Source organism: Manis javanica, chromosome 14, assembly GCF_040802235.1.
Source record: "Manis javanica isolate MJ-LG chromosome 14, MJ_LKY, whole genome shotgun sequence".
Taxonomy (NCBI): domain Eukaryota; kingdom Metazoa; phylum Chordata; class Mammalia; order Pholidota; family Manidae; genus Manis; species Manis javanica.
The window spans coordinates 80,994,746-81,015,682 of NC_133169.1; the positions used below are offsets into that span (position 1 = coordinate 80,994,746).

The 20,937-nt window shown below is 51.7% G+C and overlaps 1 long non-coding RNA gene across 3 annotated transcripts in view; it reads left to right on the forward strand.

Moving 5' to 3' along the window:
* Positions 1-8,648, forward strand: part of LOC140846119 (uncharacterized) — a 35,076-nt gene extending 26,428 nt beyond the window's left edge. For all 3 annotated transcript variants that reach the window (XR_012125020.1, XR_012125018.1, XR_012125019.1), the window contains 2 exons: positions 5,274-5,422; positions 7,492-8,648. This is a non-coding gene — a long non-coding RNA (uncharacterized lncRNA). The remainder of the gene's footprint in view (positions 1-5,273; positions 5,423-7,491) is intronic.
* Positions 8,649-20,937: the final 12,289 nt, after the last annotated feature.

Below are 20,937 nucleotides of genomic sequence, written 5' to 3' on the forward strand. Positions count from 1 at the left end.
GCCAGCTGTGGGGCGGGCCGCGGGCCGTGGGCAGAGGAAGCAGGAGGCCCCTGCACGCCTGCTCGGCGCGGCAGGCTGGGCTCCTCTGGCTCCTGCTCTGCCAGCACATGCTTCGGCCCCCCTCTGCCCTCGCTTCCACTGCTCCCTTACTTGGAAAGGCCACTTCTCAGCACCATCCTTTCCAAAGTTAAGCGTTTTTGTGGAGTCCTTTCCCTTTCCTGGTACCCCAGCCCTCACTGGCCTCCTGTGGCCCATGGCCCCTGCATGGCCCAAGCATATTTGTGGCTAGGGACCCTATGCTGCTGTTTCATGTCCGTCTCTGGTTTTCCCCCAGCAGGCTGTGGTCTGTGCTGGGAGAGAAGGGCGCTCAGTGCCAGGGGCAGAGTCTGCAGAACATCGGTTGCCCCTTCCCTTCTTACTTCATGGCCAAGGTGCCAGTGGGGAGCTGGAGCTCCCCACCTGTCATGTCTCTGTCCTGGGGCTGCATCCATCTATCTGTCCATCCATCCATCCACCCACTCACCTGTCCGTCTGTCCATCCATCCACCCGCCCATCTACCCATCTACCCATCCACCCATCATCCTTTATCCATTCACGCACCCACCCATCTATCCATCCTTCTGCTCATTAATTCTAGGCCTCTAGGCTGGGATACTACAGCTAAGGTCCATGTTCTTGGGGTGGCGGGAGACAGATAGGAAGCAGACAGCTACATGATCCATGTGAAGCGTGCTGAATTTAGAGAGCATGAGGCTGTAGAAATCCATTGATCTGGGGGTGGACAGGAGGCTTCCTGGGATCTCAGTCATCCTGGACCTTCCCTGGTATGATTATGTACAGCCACTGTGGGCTTTAGTGAGGGGGCCTGGGTAGGAGCCCAATGAGCAAAGCTTGACGGAGAGGAGGGGAGGGCTGAGCCCTTGCCTCGTGGGTGTAGTTTCTGTTCTGCTTTCTCTGTGGAAATGCAGGTTTGTGTGATTGTTTTAGAAGTTTTCTGTCTAACTCTAGTCTCATTGCTGAGCTGACATAAAGCCATGTCCAGGAGCCACATACACAAGAAGCATTCATGTGTTCATAGTAATAAATCTTGGTACTTTTAAAAACTTCCTTTGCAGACCCCTCCTTTCAGAGCTCTGCTCGCCCCTCTCAGCCCGAGTTTGCTCCTCTGGGAAATGAGGTGGTGGGATTCGCTGAATTTCAAGGATGTTAACATTTTGAATGTCTAGAACCCATTTGTTGGAATCCCAGAGCACACAGACTGAAATATTATTTTTGCTTCTTTTCAACCTGATGAAGAGAAACCTGTGAAGGAACACATCACCCCAGAAGGGGAAGATGTGACGAGCGACAGCACTGGGTGGGCCGTGCCCGCAGGTGCATGGAGGGCGCAGTGAGGTTGTGCCTGACGCTTTGAGTGCCACCCGTTCTGCTTCAGCCGCAGTTGCTGCTTGGTCCTTCCATGGAGGAGGTGCTTTGGGGCCAGCGCTGCCCTTGGGTGACAGATGTGTGACAGATGAGTGACAGGGAGGAGTTAGGTGGATCTGGGCTTCTCTGGGTGTGTGCTGGGTTCAGGGAGCCGATTGTCCTGAGGTTTGCGGAGGGCCTCTGGGGAGACTGGTTGACCTCAGAGCACATCTGGGGAGCAAAGCACTGTCCGAGGGATGAGGTGGGCTTTTGGGTCAAAGAGGAGTGAGGGGCAGGCTGGGAGCTTGGGAAAGGGCAGTGGAAACAGGGTGCCCCGGCCCTGGGGCTACACAGGGTTGAGACTGACCCCTGAGAAGGGCTGAGAGGGGAGGGGTCATGAGGAGGACAAGGCCCTGGGCGTAACATGGTCTGGCCCTCGGTGGTGCTAGGGATGGCAGCTGTTCATTTCTAAGATTTCTCAAACCATTTTGGCTTTCTTCCTTAATCTGGTAGCACAGATATGTTTCTCTGTGCCTGAAAAAGAGACTTGTGTGCTTATGTGAGAGACAGCTGTGTAAGGGACACGTGGGGAAGTGCTTCGGGTGGAAGGAGAAGGACTGGGTGGTGTAGTAGAAGGTTGGGGACTAGAGAGAAGATGGGGTACACAGGGCCTTTAGTGCTTAGGAGTCCCATGGGTCCTCAGAGAAGATGTGTCCCACATATGTACATCCACATGGCACATGTCCATGTGAATGCCAGGCTCGGGCACTGTAGCTTCCTTACTCACTGATGGTTCCAGTGGGGAATTTAGGCGTCACAAAAGAGGACACAATGTTTCCCAAAAGAGGCGACGCCATTTCACTGAGTTTCCAAAGGTTCTATTGGGTACAAATCCTGAGAGATGCTCTCTTAAAGCTGCCTATGGCCCGTTGAATATTGGGAAGCACCATGTCTTATGCTTCCTTGGAGATTCTCAATGAACATTAGCATTTCAGAGGCTCCTAGAAGTCCTCCTGCAAGAGAAATCTGTTAAACTCCCTTTAAACCTGTGTTTCCTAACCGTGTTTGACCCCCGATCCCTTTTGTTACAGAAAGCCTACTGAAGTCCTACATAAGTCTCCTGTCCCACATACACACCTGGGGGCCCTTTGATAATTTTACATCCTCACGCTAACTACCTTATGGACTCACAAGCTCTGAATCTCTACCCAGAGTGAAAGTTAGGCAGCGCGTTTATGGTCTGGCCTGCTGTAGCCTCGTCGGAGCTTGGAGCAGGCCTGCTGGAGTCAGAGCGCAGATGCATCTGTTTGCTCGCTGCTGCTCTGCGAGCCCTCCGCCTGCCTGAGTTTGCAGACCCATTGCTTCCTGGTTCAGCCTGAGCGTTTGGCCCAGTGGCCCGTCTGTACAGTCACCTTCACGGCCAAATGAAGCTCACCTAAGCCCAGGAAGCTCTGTAGGACACAGAATGTGAGCAGAGACGCTCCATCTGTCGAATCCCCCCTGCCCTGCAGCAGCGCAGGCTCCAGGAGCTGTTCTCATCGCCTTTTTTGCATATAGTGATGAAATAATATAGGAAATTCTTCCAATTTTGAAATAATTTTTGTCAAGGCACCAGGGGCAGCCTGAATGTGTGACAGAATGCCCCCGAGCTTGGAGAGAGGAGCCGAGGGACCTGAGGAGGGAGGAGGAACGAGAGGTGGGCTCTTCCTTGAGAGGGGTCAGGAGTGGCTCCAGGGTGGCCTTCTTCTGCCTGCTGGCTGGGCAGGTGGGCACCGCTGAGCCGGAGCCTGGGACGATGTGGTTCTGGCACATGTTGGGATGGAGCCCTGGGACACCTGTAGTATGTCTTTGAGCAAATGCTTGTTCCTCTTAGGCCTCGGGTTTCTCCACTGATAAAATCACGCAGTGGACAAGTGCTCTGGGGCTCATCAAGTCTAGGCAATAGGCTTCTGCTTAGAAGGCAGTTCGTCTGTTCACACGTTTGTTACCAATGTTGCCTCAATTCCTAGGGAGATAAATTGGACCCAGTGGCTATCCTGAAGGGGAGGGCTGTACCTATAGGGCCCATCTAAGTGTGGCCTACTGTGGCTTGGGCAGGCCCAGGCCTTCCTGCCTGCAGAGATGCCGCTGGGGCTAGGGCCAAGGGTCACTGACCAGCCACATTTCTGAGCCGATCTGGGAGGGAGGGGAAGAGCTCTGTGACTTGACTCCTGTTGGGTGTCCCCCCATTGTTATGTCTGCATCCCCATCTGCATCTGAGGTGGGGTCCATTCTGGGTACAGACACAGCTGCAGCTCCCTGGCATTTCTGTTGGAGTGTGCCTGTCCAAAGCCTTGCCTGGCCCTCTGTCCTGGCTCTCCACTGCCCTGGCCTCTGGCTTGGACAGATGTGACCTGACCCAACTCAGAGGTGACCCTGGAATGGCCAGAGCATTTGGAGAGCCTGACGCTGCCTCCCTGGTGATGTAGCCCCCATACTCGAGGGCATGTGCACACCCATCGCCCAGGGAGAGAGTGAGCAGCGCCCCCTCGGATGATTGATTAGCTTCCTACATTTCCCTTTGCCAAGGCATCTCAGAAGCACATAGCAGACGGCTTCTCGGGGAATTCCTCCGGGGAACCAGGCTTCTACAAATTCAACCACATGTGGCAATCCAGTATTCAAATGAGAGAAGAAATTGGGAATGGAAACATGCTCTCCCCTGCTCCCTCAGTTAAAAACCTGGATACAGAGCTGGAAGGGTCAGAAGCAGCTTCTCCTCTCCCCTGGCTCCCCTCTTGGTCAGAGGGAGAAGAAGAGCCCTGGGGCCTCTTCCAGCCCTGTCTGGTGAAGAGGCCTCCTTAGGGCTGCTACCGCGAGGTGCGAGTCCAAGGAAGTGGGCTTAGGTTCAGCTGAACAGGCTTTGCTTCAGTGGCTGCTGGGTGTTAGGCCTGGGCCTGACCCTGAGTGGAAGCAGGTCCAATAGCTTATTGTGGCTTAAAAAGCACAGGCTCCTGACACAAACCTGGGTGCTCACACTGACTTGGCCATGTTCCAGCTGTGTGACCTTGGACCAGGGCTTTCGGTGTTCTGAGCCTCAGGTTCTCTGTTTGTAAAATGGGGATCATAGTCCCCATCTCACAAGATTGTTGCGAGGATCAGATGACTTGGTGCACACAGAGAGCTTAGCACGCGCACAGTTCCTGGTGCGCTCTCATTAATCACACGCACTCTCATTAATCACACGGCCCTGAGCCCCTGCAGCAGGCAGAAGTGTGTGCCCTGGGTCAGAGATGACAGAGTGGAGGCTGGGAGGGGTTGTATGTGTTTTCCTAAAATCACTTAGGTTGTTGCTGCTAAAGCAGGGCGAGGCTTAGGGTGTCTCCAGGAGGGTGCCATCCTGGCCCTGCACCCGGAGGGACACAGGAATCCCTCCCTAGTCTCAGGCTGGTCTGGGAGGAAGAAGAGCCTGCTGGGGCTTCACCATCTTTGGCAGCGGTTGGGCCATTAAGAATATGCTACTTATTTTTGTTTTCCTCTTCCAGAAAAGTGTTTATAGAATTCCAAGGAATTAGAAGAGCTACCCAGATCTATGCCCCTAAGTGGCAGAGACAGTCCCTCTGTGGAGGGAGAATTCAGAGCCCCCTGCCCAAGAGCCCTGATCTTCCCCGCCTTGCCCTGTGCCCATGTTTTACGGTGTTGCTTGCTCCCTGGCATTTGGCTTCCCTGTTCCTTGCCTTGAGTTTTCATCGCATTAATGTTTATGAGCAAATAAAACTTGGATTGCTGCTCTGGGCTGTGGGATCACTGCTGACTTGGGGAGGAGCCTCTGATGTAACATAATCCCGCTTCTCTGACTTTCCATGACTTCCACTGCATTCTCCTCTAGGAAGATGAGTAAAGGAGTGGAAATCGATGAAATCAGGGGCCTTGCCTTCCTCCCCTGACCTTGGCACCATCAGTCTCCCACTGGCAAGTGGCACGAGAGTCAGAGTGTTGGAAACACACTCACTCCTGCGTGGATGTGGACGGGCATGGGTGAGCAATCTTGAGGGATACAAGAGCACTGGGGTGTCATGGGTGGTGTGTTTGTGGATTCCCCACAGACTGAGGTCTCAGGGCAGGACTGGTGGATATGTTTTTGATCATATGCATGAGAATGTCCCATTCTTTTGGAGCAAGAAATTGAACAACATAACTGATTATTTCAAGGATAAAATCTAGTTGAACTGGTGTGTGGGGCCATGTAGATTCTCATGCTTGTAACAAATGTATTGTTTTTATTTTCCTGAATGCAGAGTCCCATATGGGACTCTTTTTAGTGGGCTTGGAGAAGTGGCTGTGGCCTTGGTGGGCACAGTTATCAGGGTGAGGAGGGGAGGGCTGCACGTCACTGCAGTGGGTGGCAGGCTGCACTTGGCTGCATTATAGAGCCGCAGCTCGAGGACGGGTAGCACATTCCTTCTGGGGCTGTTGTTGAGGCCGCAAGCCGAGAGGAGGAAGGTAATTACATAATTTCATGTCAGTCTTGTCTCAAGGGGCCAAGCTAGCTGACTCTCCAAAACTGGGGTTTATTTTTGACTTTTTAATTTATAGGCTGATACACATGCATGCTAGTTTTCTCCTAAGGTTTTCAGGAACAGTCGAGGTGTACCTGGTACAGCAGGCAAGACTGAGAGGAGCAAATGTGGTTGCGACACCGAAAATCTCGTAGGTTCACAGGGAACATGGTGATGCCGCAGGATGGAAGAACGTGTGGAGGAAAGGCGCGGGCAGACACCCCGTTGTTGGGGGCAAGGCTTTCTGGAGGAGGAGGAGGAGGCGGACTGGCCCTTGGAGGATATGGGATTCCCACGGGTGGAGATGGGGCAGGAGAGGCCTCAGGGAAAGGTCTATCTGAAACAGGTGTGTAGACTGAGAGGTCAGGGCCATCTGGTGGGAGGTTCTGCAGGGGAAGTCCTGGGAAAGAGACTAGAGAGGGTGAGGCCCTAATGGGCTTTGGAGATGCTCAGGGGGTGTTTGTTGAATAAATCTGTGAGTTAATGGCTGAGACTTCATTCTTTGACAGATGCTTACTGAGTAACTATTATGTGCTGACCACTCTGCTGCTACTGATAGGCAGCTGATAATTGTCACTCCCTTGTGAGTTTCCATCCCAGCCAGGGAAGGTAGTGCACAGGTCAGTGAAATATGTAAGTAAGGCATGCAGTGTGTTAGGAAGAGGTAAGTGCGAGGGGCTGGGGGTGAGTGCCCGCCGGAGGGGGATCGGACCACCAGGGCTGTATGTGTGTGCGTTTGGGGGAAGGTTACAATTTCATTTTTGGCAGGGTAGCAGAAGAGGCCTCTTTGAGAAGATGACATTTGAGCAATTTGAAAGGGATGTAAGGCATAAACCAGGTAGATATTTGGAGGAAGAGCATTCCAGGCAGAGGGACTTGCCGTGCTTAGGGGCCTGACCCTGAGCATGCCTGTGTTGAACCTTGAAGGCTAGCGTACAGCTTTGGACTTCACCCCAGTGGTGTGGGGGCCTCTGGGAGATTTTGAGTAGAGGAGAGACATGATGTGATTTCTGTCTTGAAAGTATTGTTCTGTGCTGGGTGAAAACTTGACCATTTTGAGGGCAAGGGTAGAGGCAGGAAGACCAGTTGAGAGGCCACTGCAGCCTCTGGGGGAGACGTGATGGTGGCCTGGGCTGGGCAGTGTCATGGAGGTGGTGAGAAATGGTTCTGTTCTGAACATGGGAGATTTCTTAGCAGACTGCACATGGGTGTGAGACAGGGGCAATCAAAGAACATGCCAGTTTCAGCTTCAGCAACTGGGACCCAGCAGTCCGTGCATGGAGCAGGCTGGGTTGGATCAGGAGCTGTTACAGACATGACGAGCCTGAGATGCTTGTTGAGATGTGAGGGGCAGCTGGTTTTCCTTGTGGGGAGTTTTGGAGAGAGGTTGGAGCTCGAGATGTAAATTTAGGGGCCACTGGCCTTTAGAAGGGACGAGACTGCCAAGGAGATGATAGAGTATAGTGCCAACCAGGGCTGACATTTTATTTAGTTTTAAGTGCCAGGTGAAGCACTTACCAGCATTCCCTTTCTTTGCCTCCATCACAGCCTGATGGAGTAGGAGCTGTTATTTCCCCCATTCTACAGAAGAGGAACCTGAGGGTCAGAGGGGTTAAGTCATCTATCCAAGATCACACAGCTACTAAAGGTCAGAACCAGAATTTGCATGTCAGTCAGTCTGACTCCAGTTTTGATCACTGTGCTTACTGACTCTCAAAATTATGGACCTAATTCTGTGCATTGTTGGGGGTTCACTGAAGTTTTTGTGCAGAGAAAGGACTCAGAGCTGTGTCTTAAGAAGAGACACCTGGAACCCCGGGGCTCCTGACGAAGGTCCTGGGGAGGGGAGAAGCAGACGCCAGAGGTAGGGAGCTCGGAGAAGGTTTGGACCGGCCAGTGGGAGCTGGAAATGGGGCCTGGAGAAGGGATGTCCTGAAAAGGGAAGAACCAAACTGTGACAGACCCGCTGTTACGAGCTGAATGTTCGTGTTTCTGCCGACTTCCTGTGTTTAGAGACGGTCCTCCGGGGAAGTCAGTGAGGTTGAGGGATCATAAGGGTGGGGCCCTGATCTGATGGGATCATAGTGTCCTCCTAAGAAATGACACCAGAGAGCCCTGTCTCCGTGCACACGGGCGGAGGACACTGCACAGTGAGAAGGCGGCCATGTGCGAGCTAGAGAGAGAGCCTCGCCAGAACCTGAACTGGCCGGGACCTTCATCTTGGACCTCCTGCCTCCAGGACTGTGGGAAAGCAAAGGTCTGCTGGTTAAGCCACCCAGTCTGTGGTACTTGGTATGGCAGTCCAAGCAGACTAGTACACCCAGGCTCTTCAGTGTTCTGGCTTTTTCCAGAACTGTGTCTTCTCGCCACGCTGCAGGACTGAGCAGTTTGGTAGATGGTCTCTTAAGAGACCTCTCTTCTCCCCTGTCTAAGCAATTCTACGTATTTGAATGGACCAGAAGAGTCACTGAACAACGACCTAGTGATTAGGTTCCTTGTGGAGTAAGAGAGAAATGTGAGAAGAAAACCGGTAAATTCTTTTCATTCTTAATAAAACCTACCATCAGCTCGCTAATGCCTGATACTAAGAGTTCAAAGTCCTCTCTGTGCCACTGATCTTCAAAGGAAGAATTTCCCAATTTGTTTGACAAGGCCTGAAAAAATGTGGGTGAGGTGCCTTTCAGATGAGAATTTTATTAAAAAAATCTTTAAAGCATTTGAATTTTTGTACAAAAACTGGTGTAGAGTTTGTTCTTTTTTCCTCATTTGAAAACGCCAGTGTGTGTGTGTGTGTGGCAGGGGTGGGGGTGGGGGTGGAATGTAAGCAAATAGCAAAAACAGGTGTTTTTATAACAGTATTTCCACTGTCGAGAAATCCAAAAATCATTTTGATCGGATTGAAAAGCCCAATGATGAAATAACTTCATTTTCTTCCCTAAATGCTCTAAAGGGCCTGCCTGTTGATTCTCTCTCTTGTGTCCAGTGAAGCCATGTTGCTCTTCAATGGCCCGGGGGTTCCCTACTGCAGAAGGATCAGACCAGGTTTCTGGGCACATGGCCTCACCAGAAAGGTGGGAGTTTCAGAGCATTAAAAGCCTTTCCCCTCAGAAGTGCTGTGAAGACGCTTTCCTGAGCCAGAGGACAGCGCGACCACCTTCCTCCCGTCTTGTGAAGAGCACAAGCTGGCAGAGCCCTCAATGCCCCACCTGGGCTTCCATTCCCTTTCCAGAAGGTTGAAAAACACGTCAAAACGGCATGCCTGTGACGAAAGGGCAGCATGTATTTATACATACCAGTAGCGGGAACCTCTTAGGAATAAGAAAAGTTTTGCCAGCTTTTACTGCACACGGTGGAAAGAAGCCACCAAGGAACCCCACCGTGAGGTGAGTGGACTCCCCATTTCTGGAAGTCCTGCAGGAGGTCAGCGTCCATTTCCCTTTCCAGCAGGCTGGACTCCTAGACGAGGCATTTTGGCTACTTATGGACTGACAACCACAAGGCCACGATCCAGGGCCTAATCCCAGCTATAAAGTTACCCCAGTGCCAACAGGTGATGTGATAGTACCTTAGATCCTGGAACTGGGAAACTTCTAAATTTTTCAGATAGGGATTTTAGAACATTAAGTAAATGTGCTGTAACGCGGCTGACCTCTGCCCCCTCCCCGCTCTTGTCTTCCATGGACTCACGGGGTTCAGCGGCAGCGTGTGGCTCCCTGGGCATCTGGGCCCACCCCCGAGGGGCAGGGAGCCCCCCTGAGGAGGCCACATCCTCATTTCCACCCTGGTAAAGAGGAGCCAGTTCTGGTGCCATGTGATGGACCTGGTTTTAAAGGGGGTGCAGAGAGGCCCTCCTAGTGCAGTCAGCCTCTTGGCAAGCAGATGTTTCTGGGATCTTAATGTTTTCTCTCCTTTTTCCTGAGAAAATCCTTTCTCAATAAAAATAACTTGTCAGCCGTTCTTGAGGGCCTATAAATTGATGCTGGCTCTGTCCATTATAGTTGGCTTCTGTATGAAGAACCCATAGAAATCTTACTCATTCAGGGAGTGTTTAAAGTGGCAAATTTCAGAGTAAAGGTCTAACAGAAACCATAAATAAAACTTCAGAAGTAATGGAAGTGTTGATGAGCATCTGTGGAATTCCACACAAGAACAGTGAGCATGGTTCAGAGGCCAAGAGATTGACTGAGGTGTTGTGTTTGCCGTAAGAGAGAGAACATCCATCTTTATTTGGTCTCTGCTCTGTGGGGCTGGACCTGGAGAGGCATAGATGTGAGCAGGGCTCCATGGCTAGGCTCGCGGGAGGGTGTTTGTCACTGTCAGGAGTACTGGCAAGTCCAGGCTCTGCAGGCTGCCAGTGGGGGAAGAACTTGCTGAGGACCAGGGCCTTGAGCCCACCAGGCTCTCAGGCCCACTGCCTGCCTCGCAAGGTGGGAAGGTCCTGACCTCATGGTGATCATGGGCTAGCAGCACGCTGTTGGGGCAGTTGGAACGATGTGTCTATGTGCCATCTTCAAGCTAAGGAAGCTCAAGTGAAGAGGAGTTTGTGACTTGTCCAAGTTCTGGAGCAAAGCCATTGCTGGAATCTGGAGTAGCGTCAGTGGTTCTCAGTATCTCGGGCCTGCCCTCTCTGTGCCGTGCTTCCTTCTTTCCCTTCATAACCACACTCGCCATCAAGTATTATTGAGTCTGCTCCACGGCAGGACCTGGGCTGGGTGCAGGGTTGTAGGAAGGTACATCAGTGTGCGGGGGATTGTACTTGACCTCCTCTGGCAAGCCCTCTGTTCCTTCTGCTGGGAACTGCACACATAGAAGACAGCATGTAGGACAAAGCCCTAGTGACAATTACCCATTCATTCATTCAACAAGCATTTATTGAACACCAGCTATGTTCCTGGTTCTGTGCTAGGTGCTCAGTATACTATAAACTACGCAAATGTGTGGTGTAAGAGAAAAGCTCTAAGGGTGGCCTAGCAGAGGTGAGATTGGCCAGTGGGTGGGGTGGGCGGAGGCTTTCTAGAGAAGGTGGGGCTGAGCTGGGCCCTCAAGGATGCCAGCATTTTGGAAGTACAGGCAGCTTCCTGGTGGGAGGGGCAGTGTAAGCAAAGACCTGAGAGTGGGACTGGTGGGGGTGTGCAGATATGGATGAGCAAGCCAGATGGCAGGTGGGCCACTCCTGGCAGTATCCTTGTGGGTGGGCCAAGCTTGAGTCTCCACAGGGTTGTTCTGAGTGCTGGACTCCAGCCTGGTATCTTGTGGCTGCCCCCAGGAGCACTGTAAGCTTCTGCCCCAATGCTTGGCCATCTGGCAGGCAGATTTGGGTCACACTCTGCCCCTTGCCCACGTTTGTCTCTTGGCCTGGTGTCCCTATTGCCTCCCCCAGGCAGCCTGCGTTCTCTGACTCAATCGACCATGGCCCCAAATACCCCAGCCCAGGCCTGGACACGTGGGGAGTGTTGCCAAGTAAAATAGAGGACATCCACTTAATTTGAATTTCAAATAAAAATAAATGACAATTTACATAAGTGTGTCCCATGAGCTAATGCATGCAATGTTTGGGTTGTAAATATACTAAAGAGTTACTTGTTGTTTATCTGAAATTCAAATTTAACTGAGTGTCCTTTTAAAAGCAAGAACTGTATCTGTCAAAAAGCTTGCTGATTGGTTAGTGAAACTCCAGGGTTTCTCGATTCACTGGTTTTAGGAATTAGACACACAGAGAGGTGTAGAGTGGAACCCAGGTGGGGACCTCTGAATGTGATTGTTCAGGTTTGAATCTCATCTTTCTCATTCACTCACTGTGGGGTCTTGAGCAAGTCACTTACCTCTCCAAGCCTGTTTCTGTGAAATGGGAAATGTGAGAGGAATAAATGAGATAATGCTGGGAAGGTGCTAGCACAGTGCACTTCATAGCCCCAACAGAGTGGCAGCCCCCGTTACTATTATGACTATCCTGTGATCATACCTCAGGGGGCCACATAGGTGCTCTGTAATTTCCCCCAGAAAGCCCTCTGCTCCTTCAGCTCCTGCCTCTATTTCTCAAGGCTGGCCTTGCTGAGGGTCCCCTGCTTCTGCTCTCCCCCGAGTGTGTTCTTTATGGGAAACACACTAGATTTTCCCAGATTTGTGTGACCTTGGATAAGTTACCAGACCTCCATCTGAGCTGGAAACAATTGTGCCCCTCTACACGCTCCCCTCTACCCCCGCCACTCCCCCAACACACACAGCTTACTTTATGCCCACAGATGCGGCTCAAGTAGCAAATCCTTTGGAAGACTTTATAATGGGACGTACATCAGTACAGATGGGACTCAGCTTTTACAAAATATTTTCGGAGGTAGATAAATTAGATCATGAAAAGTGCATAAGGGATATCAATTATGCAGCAGCCAGAAGAATGGTTATAAAGTGATCTGGCCTCAGTTTTGGCCCATGAAACATTAACTGCAGCCATTAAAGCATAAAACATCCCTTGCTCCCTACTTCAGAGAAGGGGGTGGTGGTGGAAGACCTGGCTTTGCCCAAAGGAGGTTTTAAGGCTTGTGGAGACCTCCTTTGCTTGTGGTCATCTGAGGAGTAAAAGGCCGCCTGAGAGCTACAGAAAACTGGGCCTGGGCCTGGGCCTGTTTGGGTGGAGGAGGAGTCCTGGGGTGCTCTGGGGGCTTGCGGGCACAGGGGGCCAGCTGAGGGCTCAGCTGAGAGGCTCTCCTGACCCTGTGAACCCAGGGCAGAAAGCACACACTGGAATATCGTGGCAGACTCGTTAGATACCACGACTCCTGGGTCCTCAAAAAATCCCCCAGAGGTATCATGCCTGTCCTAACTCATGCCCAACAGCAGCACAATCCTGACCCTCAGCAGGCTGGCATCTGCCCGATTCCCCGAGCCTGGATGCTGCTGGTGAACATGGGCATCCAGAGAGGAGGGGCAGGTGACTGTGACCAGGCAGACAAACTCCACATTGCCTCCTTCGACGAAGCTTCAGCAGCCGTGGCTAGTCCCAGACCTGGCCGTGATTTCTGTCCCTGAAAGAGCCCAGACCCTCCTCTGAGCCACACGCAGGCTTCCATGAGTGTCTCTCAGCGCTCTCTGGGCGAGACACTGCACTGCGGGGAGACGGGCACCTTCCTCCTCCTCTTGACCCGGTGGGCACTGGGCTGGGAGCCGTGCTGCTCCAGCTGTGCGGGTGCTGGGGGTCAGTTCCCAGCTAAAGGTGCCATGGCCGACATTCCGTGGCCCTCCTTCACTCTTGGCCTGTAGGTGTCTCCTGGGATCAGGGCGTGTGTAAACCTGCAGTCAGTCTCTCTGTTTTAGGCTCACAGCCATCAGAAGGACAAGGCAGAATGGCGGTGGCTGCAGCTGCGTGCCCTCGGAGGGCTGGGTGTGGCTTGGAATGGGGGTTCCGTGTGAGCTGAGCACTTTGAGGAGGGAGGCGGGCCGGAGCGGGGCGAGCCCTCTGCAGGAAGGTCTGCTCCTCTCGAGATCAGAGGTGCGGGAATACGTTCCTCCTGCGCTGGGTTCTCATCTCCCCCAGGGCCCCATCCCCCTGGGGTCTCCGTCCTTCCTCCCCGAAGTCACTGCCTCCCTGGGTCCTGCTTCTTTCTGCCTTGCTGCCGGACAAGAACAAGAGCTTTTCTTTAAGTGCAGGAAACGATGATACGATCTCCTCATTGATATCCCAGACCTGGGATTCTGACGGGTATGAGATCATATCCCTGCTCTGCCACTTGCAAGCTGTGTGACCTTGGATAAGTTACCTGGCCTCTCTAGGTCTCAGTCCTCCCCATGCAGAATGAGCCGAACAAAGATGCCTACCCCACATCATGCCTATAAAGTGAATCCTCTGATGGGTGCCCTTCAAGGAATGGTTCTCCCCTGGGGTAGGGAGATGGATGTGGGACCTTGAGCCCTGCTTGTCTTTTCAGAGGTTGGAGTTTGGGGGCATGCACTTGGCTTCCCTGGCCTCAGTTCATGCTTCCATAAAATAGACTTGGTTTGTGGTCAGTTTCACTATAAATATCAGCAATTCAACTTTTCAAATGCTGAAGCCATGTCTCACTGGGGTGCCCCTTCCCCATCCACTTTAAACTTGCACTGCTGGATCTTACTATTATTAATGACTGTAGCTACCATTTATCTAAGGTTTCTCATGGTGTAAAGTGCTGAGCTAATGCTCTGCATGCATTCTCCAATTTCACCTTTAACTCAGTAGATGGTGTGGCCAAGGCCTAAAGACAATAAGCCACATGTCTGAGGTCACAGTCCTAGTAAGTGATGGGGCAGGATTTGAACGCAGGCATCCTGACTCAAGAGCAGAGAAATAACAGGCAGGTCTATGTGGGAGAAGCTTTCCTAAGTCCTGCCTGTGAGCCCCCAATTCTAGAATGCTGAGGACAGTAACAGTGGGGGTGGGAAGGAATTTCCATTGTTTTCTACAAACATGGAGGAAGGAGCCCCATGGAAGTGATTTCATTTGCTCTTGGATTCCAGCATCTGTCAATCTGCTGTAAATTTCCTTGAACTAAAGACCGTTCTGGAGAGAGAAATGCTTCCCCAAACCACTGAAGGATGCTGAAAAGGACAGGGTAGCTCAGCACAGAGATGAGGAAAAGGGCACGGGGCTGGCTCAGCCATTCTGTGAGCTGATGGCTGAAAAAAAGCTTGGATTTTGCTACTTAGGCATCGTGAACACAGTGAAAGGAAAGTTTAAAGGGTCTTGCACGGAGCTCAGATGATGCAGGAGATTCACCATGGTGAAGATTCACACCTGGGGGGTGTGTCCGTGGGGCTGGGGCCGGGCTGTTTACAGATCTATACACAGAGGAGGCTAACTGATTGCCCAAAGCAGGATGCCTTTGAGAGAGAAAGGTGTTCTTAATGATCGTGCTGGGATGATAGGCATTAAACTGGGACTGTTCTTGGGAACAATTGCAGATTATTCCTATTTATTTATTAAAGCAGCCCTTTTGGCTTCTGATGAGCAGGAGACCCTTTTTATCCTGTTCGAGTTGTGTCCACATTTTGAAGTCAGGTGGTAGTTTACTCAAGCTCCACTGTTAAAAGGCAGAGAAGGTATCTTGGAAGAGGGAAGGACACAGAGCATCTTGGAAGATGAGGGCTGCAAGGTGTGAAGAAAGGGGAGTTTCTGTACTGGAGTTCTTCCACGGAAAGGGATTTTCTGGAGCTTTGGGGATCACTTCTCAAACTCTAAACCGTGTGGTCCTGAGTGTGGCGGCTGGTGGTGGTGTCAGCGCGGAGCCCTGATGGTGCAGAACACTGCTGGGAATTCTCCTGGAGGGAGGGGCCCGGCAGCTCTGAGGCCTTCCAGCGCCCTGGCAGGCCCGTCCTGCCTCCTGAGAGTAGTGTGGGGCCCTGCGGCCGTGCTCGCTGTGGGCTCCTGGCGTGGCCGGCATGGCCGAGCCCGGGACGAGCACTCAGGCAAATTGCTGTTGTTTCTGAGGGCCGCAGGCAGGGCCCAGTGGGCTGGGGAATCCAGTGCTTTTGCTGTCGTGTACAACAACACTAACCAGCCCCACCTTGTTCTAGGTCTTGAGTTGTGTGAACCCACATGTACGCGTCACAGTGAGTTTGACAGAATACAGTTCCTGCTGGTTTTCCTGGCTTGTATCTCCCAGCTTTGCCTCTAGAGAGGGATTGAAGCTTTCCTTCCTGTCTCACACAAAAGCCCACAGGGAAGTGTCCTCTTGGCCTGTCCCTGTCCAGGCACTGGGGGCAGTGGAGCATTTATGAGGAGCCCAGCTTAAGTTAGAGCTCTAATTCTGGCTACTTGCGGTAGCTGGAGGTGACAGAAAGACCAAACATGGCATCCCCATTTCCTACCATGTGACTGCAGGGGGGAGTGATCCCTTGGAGGGGTGCATTTTCCAGACAAGGGGAAGATGCGGCAGAGAAGGCTGTATATTCTTACCACGGGCAGCAGAGTTACAGCTGTTAAGTCTCCGTTGATTTGATCAAAGGGACAGTGTCTGATACAAATGTGTATTTCTTGATGACTAGTGAGGCTAAGTATTTTCCCACAGGTTTTTTGGAAAACCTTTTTTCCCATTTGTATTCTTTTATGCATCACCTGTCTGTGGCTTTTGCTCATTTTTTTGAGCTGTCATTGAGTATTGCAGAGGAGTGGGGGTGGGGAAGTCTGAGTTGGCTATTTTCTAGTGCCTTTGATGGATAATTGTGTCAGCTGTATTTACTCCTGCTTAGAAAACCCAGCTAAGCCTTCAGGAGACCAATGTGGAAATCCAAGAAAAAAGCTCTCTCCTTAATCAAATTTCTTACATTATGAATGGTTATTAAATATTTTGTGTGAGAATTGTAATTACTGATTAAAGTCAATATCAATAACTTCAGAGAATCAGTGGGTAACACTAATTAGAAGGCACCGAGTCACCCTAGTGTCCCTCTGTAGCAATTTGGGGATTGCCATAATTGTGGGCAGCCAGCGCTGGGAGGTGGGCACGCTGGCTGGGGTGGGGGCATGTGCTGGGTGACAAAGCCCAGCTGACGGGCGGGGTAAATGCCGTGGGACAGGGCTCTGCTGGCTTGGAGGGCTCCCCGTGGTGAGCTGTCTTGCCTGGTGGGTAGCATGGCGGCCTGCCTGCACCCTTCTGCCTCCAGCCGTGGGCTGTGTGGGTGAACAGAGCCTCACTCTGAGTGGTGGGCGGTTTCCTGCCCGAGAGGGGGGCCATCCACTCACTGCCTCACCGCTCTGCCTGTGCACACGTCCCTGCGGTCCCTCCTGCCCCTGACAACACACCCCCAGACACACGCACTCTCTACTGCTTCACTGCCCCTGACTTTGTTTGGAAGGTTTCTGTCTGAGAGTTTTGTCCTCCCTGTAGTGGGGGCCTCTGAAGGTGCTGCAGGAGGTCACGGCTGCAAAGTGTCTGGATCACATTAGCACCCGGCTGGGCCACCCAGTGGCATATACAGTCTGTGGGAGGAGAGAGGGAGCTGCAGACTCGGGCCCTGACGTCTCAGTGGGAGTCACACTGGGTGTTTTATTTCTCCTGAGACTTCTTCAGCCCTAGGACAGCATTTCCCCCTCTCTGGGAGCTGGGCTAGAATTGATCACTGGGGGTGCTGGATGGGGACAGGTTCGTGCAGGGGGAGCCGCAGGGAGGATGAGGCATTCATCACGTGGCCCGTGGCATCCGCTTCTGGCAGTACTTTGGTGGGGACCTGGCATTGGGGTCAGAATTCAAGCCCCACGTCCACCAACTCTGGGCTTTGGAAAAGTCATCTCACCTCTCTGAGCCTCAGTTGCCCTCGTCGTAGCGGGTGATGGTACCTCCATTGCAGCAGGCCGTTAGGGAGACAGCACAGCCTTTGAAGCCGATCGGCTGAGCTGACTCCCCGTCCACGCCTCTCCCCAGCCGTGCCACTGGGACCAAGTTATTCAACCTCTGAGCCTCAGCTTCCTAACATATAAAATGAACATAACAACAGTACCGACCTCGCCGGATTTCTCGGAGGATTAATGAGTTGTTAGGAACTTAGAGGAGTAAATACCACATAAGTGCTGTGAACTCTAAATACAGTGGCCCCCTGTATCTGCGATTTCCATTGCTGAGGTTTCAGTTACCCCTGGCCAGCTGCGGTCTGAAAGCACATGAGCCGCCTCCTCACGCATCCCAGGTCTAAAAGAGCCTGACACTGGGTCACAGTGCCTGCCTCATTCCCCTCACATCTTCTCATCACACAAGCGTTTTATCATCTCACATCATCACAGCAAAAAGGAGGGTGAGTACAGTCCAATAGGATTTATTTTGAGAGGGAGAGAGACCAGTTCCAACAACTTCTATTATGTATTGTAATTGTGCTATTTTATCATGAGCATCATTAAATAAATAATAGTACTTATTGTTAACATTTACTGTTCATCTCTTGTGGTGCTTAATTAATAAATTAAACTTTATCGTAGGTATGTATGCATAGGGAAGACCTATAGGGCTCAGCACCCTCTGTGGTCGCAGGCATCCTCTAGGGGTCCTGAATGAATGTATCCCCCGTCGGTAGGGGGGATGATTGTACATAGAAAGTGATGTAAGTTGCCCGAGACGGGCTAGGCAGCCCCATCCACGTGCCGAGGACACCCACAGTGCTGGTGCTGGGACCAGGGTGCAGCAGGCCGGGCACGGTCCCTCCCCTTCTGGGCTAGTGGGAGGTATGAGGCCAGTGAAGGGACGGGATAACTGCTGGTGGTGGTTAGTGCCAAGAAGAAAACGAAACCAGGGTAAGGCAGTACCGAGGGGTGGGGCAGGGGGCAGGGCCCTATCGGGTAGGTGGAGTCAGTGACACATGAGTGAGGTCCTTAAAGGGAGGAGGCAGGGAGGCCTGGGAGGGGGCAGGGGGAAAAGCAGGGACTGACACTTTTCACTGACTCTGTGACTTCCCTGTCCGGGGCCTGTGCCTCCCGCCCCGTGCTGCGCACGCCCCTCCTGTGCAGGAGTCCTGTCCTGACTGCCTGTGCCCGTGACTCTTGGGTGGGGAACTGCCCTCAGGCTGCTGGCACTGCGTGCCCCCCACATGGAGAGGTACCTGGGGACTTTCACCGCTCTTGAGGACAGCCCATCCTTAAGATGGATGGGTGCAGGGCTGTGCCTGCCGCTCCTCTGCCCCTGATGGGGAGTGACCTGCCCTGTTTCCAGGGCTCCCCAGAGGTTGCATCACAGCCGCCTCGGTGGGACTTTGCTAGATAGTCCTACTCGCCTGGCCTGTCACCTCCAGATCCTTCTTGCTCACTTCCCTGCCATCTGTAGGAGCACGTTGAGGGAACAGTGAGAAGAGCGACGGAAAGTGGGGAGAGGTGGAGTGCAGGGAGGGCAGGGCTGGGTCATCTGGGGCCTGGTTGGCTGCAACAGACTGAATTTATTCCAGGATCAGTTAGGAGGCTGTGCCAGGCACCCAGGGGAGAGGGCCAAAGGCATGGATTTGGTATTTGTTCTGAGGATTATAGGGGATCAGCAGCTATTAATGTTTAGACATATGGGTTCAATTTTACAGTTTGCCCAAAGTCTGAGCAAGTCTGAGAGTCCAGAGTGGGGCTGTGGGCTGCTGGTAGTCCTGTGGTGGTCCTGCCCGTGGTTCTTCCCCAGACACAGGAAGGGACCTGTGGCTCCTCTAAACGCAGGAGCTCCTTTTGGGAGCCTTTCTATGCCTTCACTTTGTACGTTGTTCCAGCTGCTCGTGCCCGGCCTTTGTCCCTGCCGCGGGGCTGTACCTGCTGGGTCTTGCTGGAGGAGGTGTGTGGGTAGAGCCCAGGTGGGTGGTGAGGTCTTGGGCAGATCTCCCTGCTCCCTGGTTCCTTGCCTTGGAGTGAAGGGAGTCAGAGGTAGGAGTGCCCAGGCTCTCCTGAGGCCAGTTCAGAGCCCCTTCAAAGGCAGGTTTTGGAGAGAGCTTTGCCTGGGCCGTGAAAGGCCCATTTTCTCTCCCCTAGAGGTCCCTGCTGAGACCCAGCCTCTGTAAGATGGGCAGAGGGGGCCAGCGTGCAGCCCCACCTCCTGGGGCTGGAGGCTCAGAGTTCCTGCGGACTGTCCAGACCAACCCACTTTAGCTGCAGTTGGGTTGAGTTGGAATCCATTTCGCTTCCTGAAGTAAAGAAAGCATTTCTTTAGAAAGCACGACAGACATTCTAAGTTATGTTTCTTCGAGAAATCAAGTATTTGAATGTTAAAATACTTGGCTCTGGCTTCCAGGCCCGCTGCGGACAGTTTTAAAGAAACTCCTTTCTGCATGAGACATGAAGTCTGTGTTGAGCTTCAGTGGGTGGTGGGCTTTCTTTGAGAAACCTTCCTCCCTAGGTTGTACATCTTTTCATGATCTGAATACTAAATAGGATGCTGCAGGTGGCCGGGACAGGCGGGGCCTGTGTCCTCATCCCCATGGCACATGTGGAAAGCCTGCATTCCTGGATGCTGGGCAGCCCCTCAGTGACCCCAGGGACCCAACCTCTAGAACTCTAAGGCCCACTGACCAGCTGAGAGACCTAGACTCCCCAAAACTTACCAGTGGTATCTGGGGAGATCTGATCTCTGGAACCTTTTAAAATTAAAATATCCAAACCTTCAACCAGGAATTCCACTTTTTAGTATCTGGTCTGAAAACATAGTCCTAATGTGGGCAAAGAGACATACAACTGCTCATTGCATTTTGTTTTTAACGGTGACAAAATGGAAACAACTATAAATATCCTGAATATTAAGTGAACTGTGGAATAGCCGTAAGAGGACTATCATTAGAGGTTAAAAATCCTTAAGCTAGATATGATGACAGTGCTGGGGAAAGACTCCCAAGCGTTATTACTAAGTGAAAAAAGTAAGTTGCAGGACAATTTGTACTACATACCATTTATGTTAAAAACCACCCATAAATGATAACTTCATTTCTCTACACACATAAAAAGCCAGACAAAGCCCCAACTGAACACAGTGATTGTCTCTGGAGGGGACTGGGTTTGGAGGTAGCATCCTCAAGGGGGACTTGTGTTTCATGCCTATAGTTTGAGTATTTAAAAAATGGCAATATTAAAAAGACTACTTGTATAATCACGAAGGTTATAAGAGGACATAAAGTAGTGATGCTTATAATAGGAAATTTTTAAAAACAGAAACGGTACCCATGTCCCACTCTTAGCGTTTTGGTGCATTTCTTTCCAGTCCATTTTTCCCTTGTGTATTTTTTACATAGTATTAAGCATATTGTGTGTGTGTGTGCATGTGTGTATGCATATAATTTTATACCTTGATTTTTCCTTTTAACATGTTGTCATGAATATGTTCTGTGCTGTTTCAAACTCTATACATATCTTTAATAGCTGCATAATTCTCCACTGTGTGTATTTAGCCAATTTCTATTTTTCATTCCCATTTTAAAAGTGATCTCTGTTTGCCTAGGAAATCTTCCACCAGTCTTGTGGGACAACTAAAATCATTGTTATTCCTAAATGTAGTGCATGTACATAATGCAATCAATGTGTGT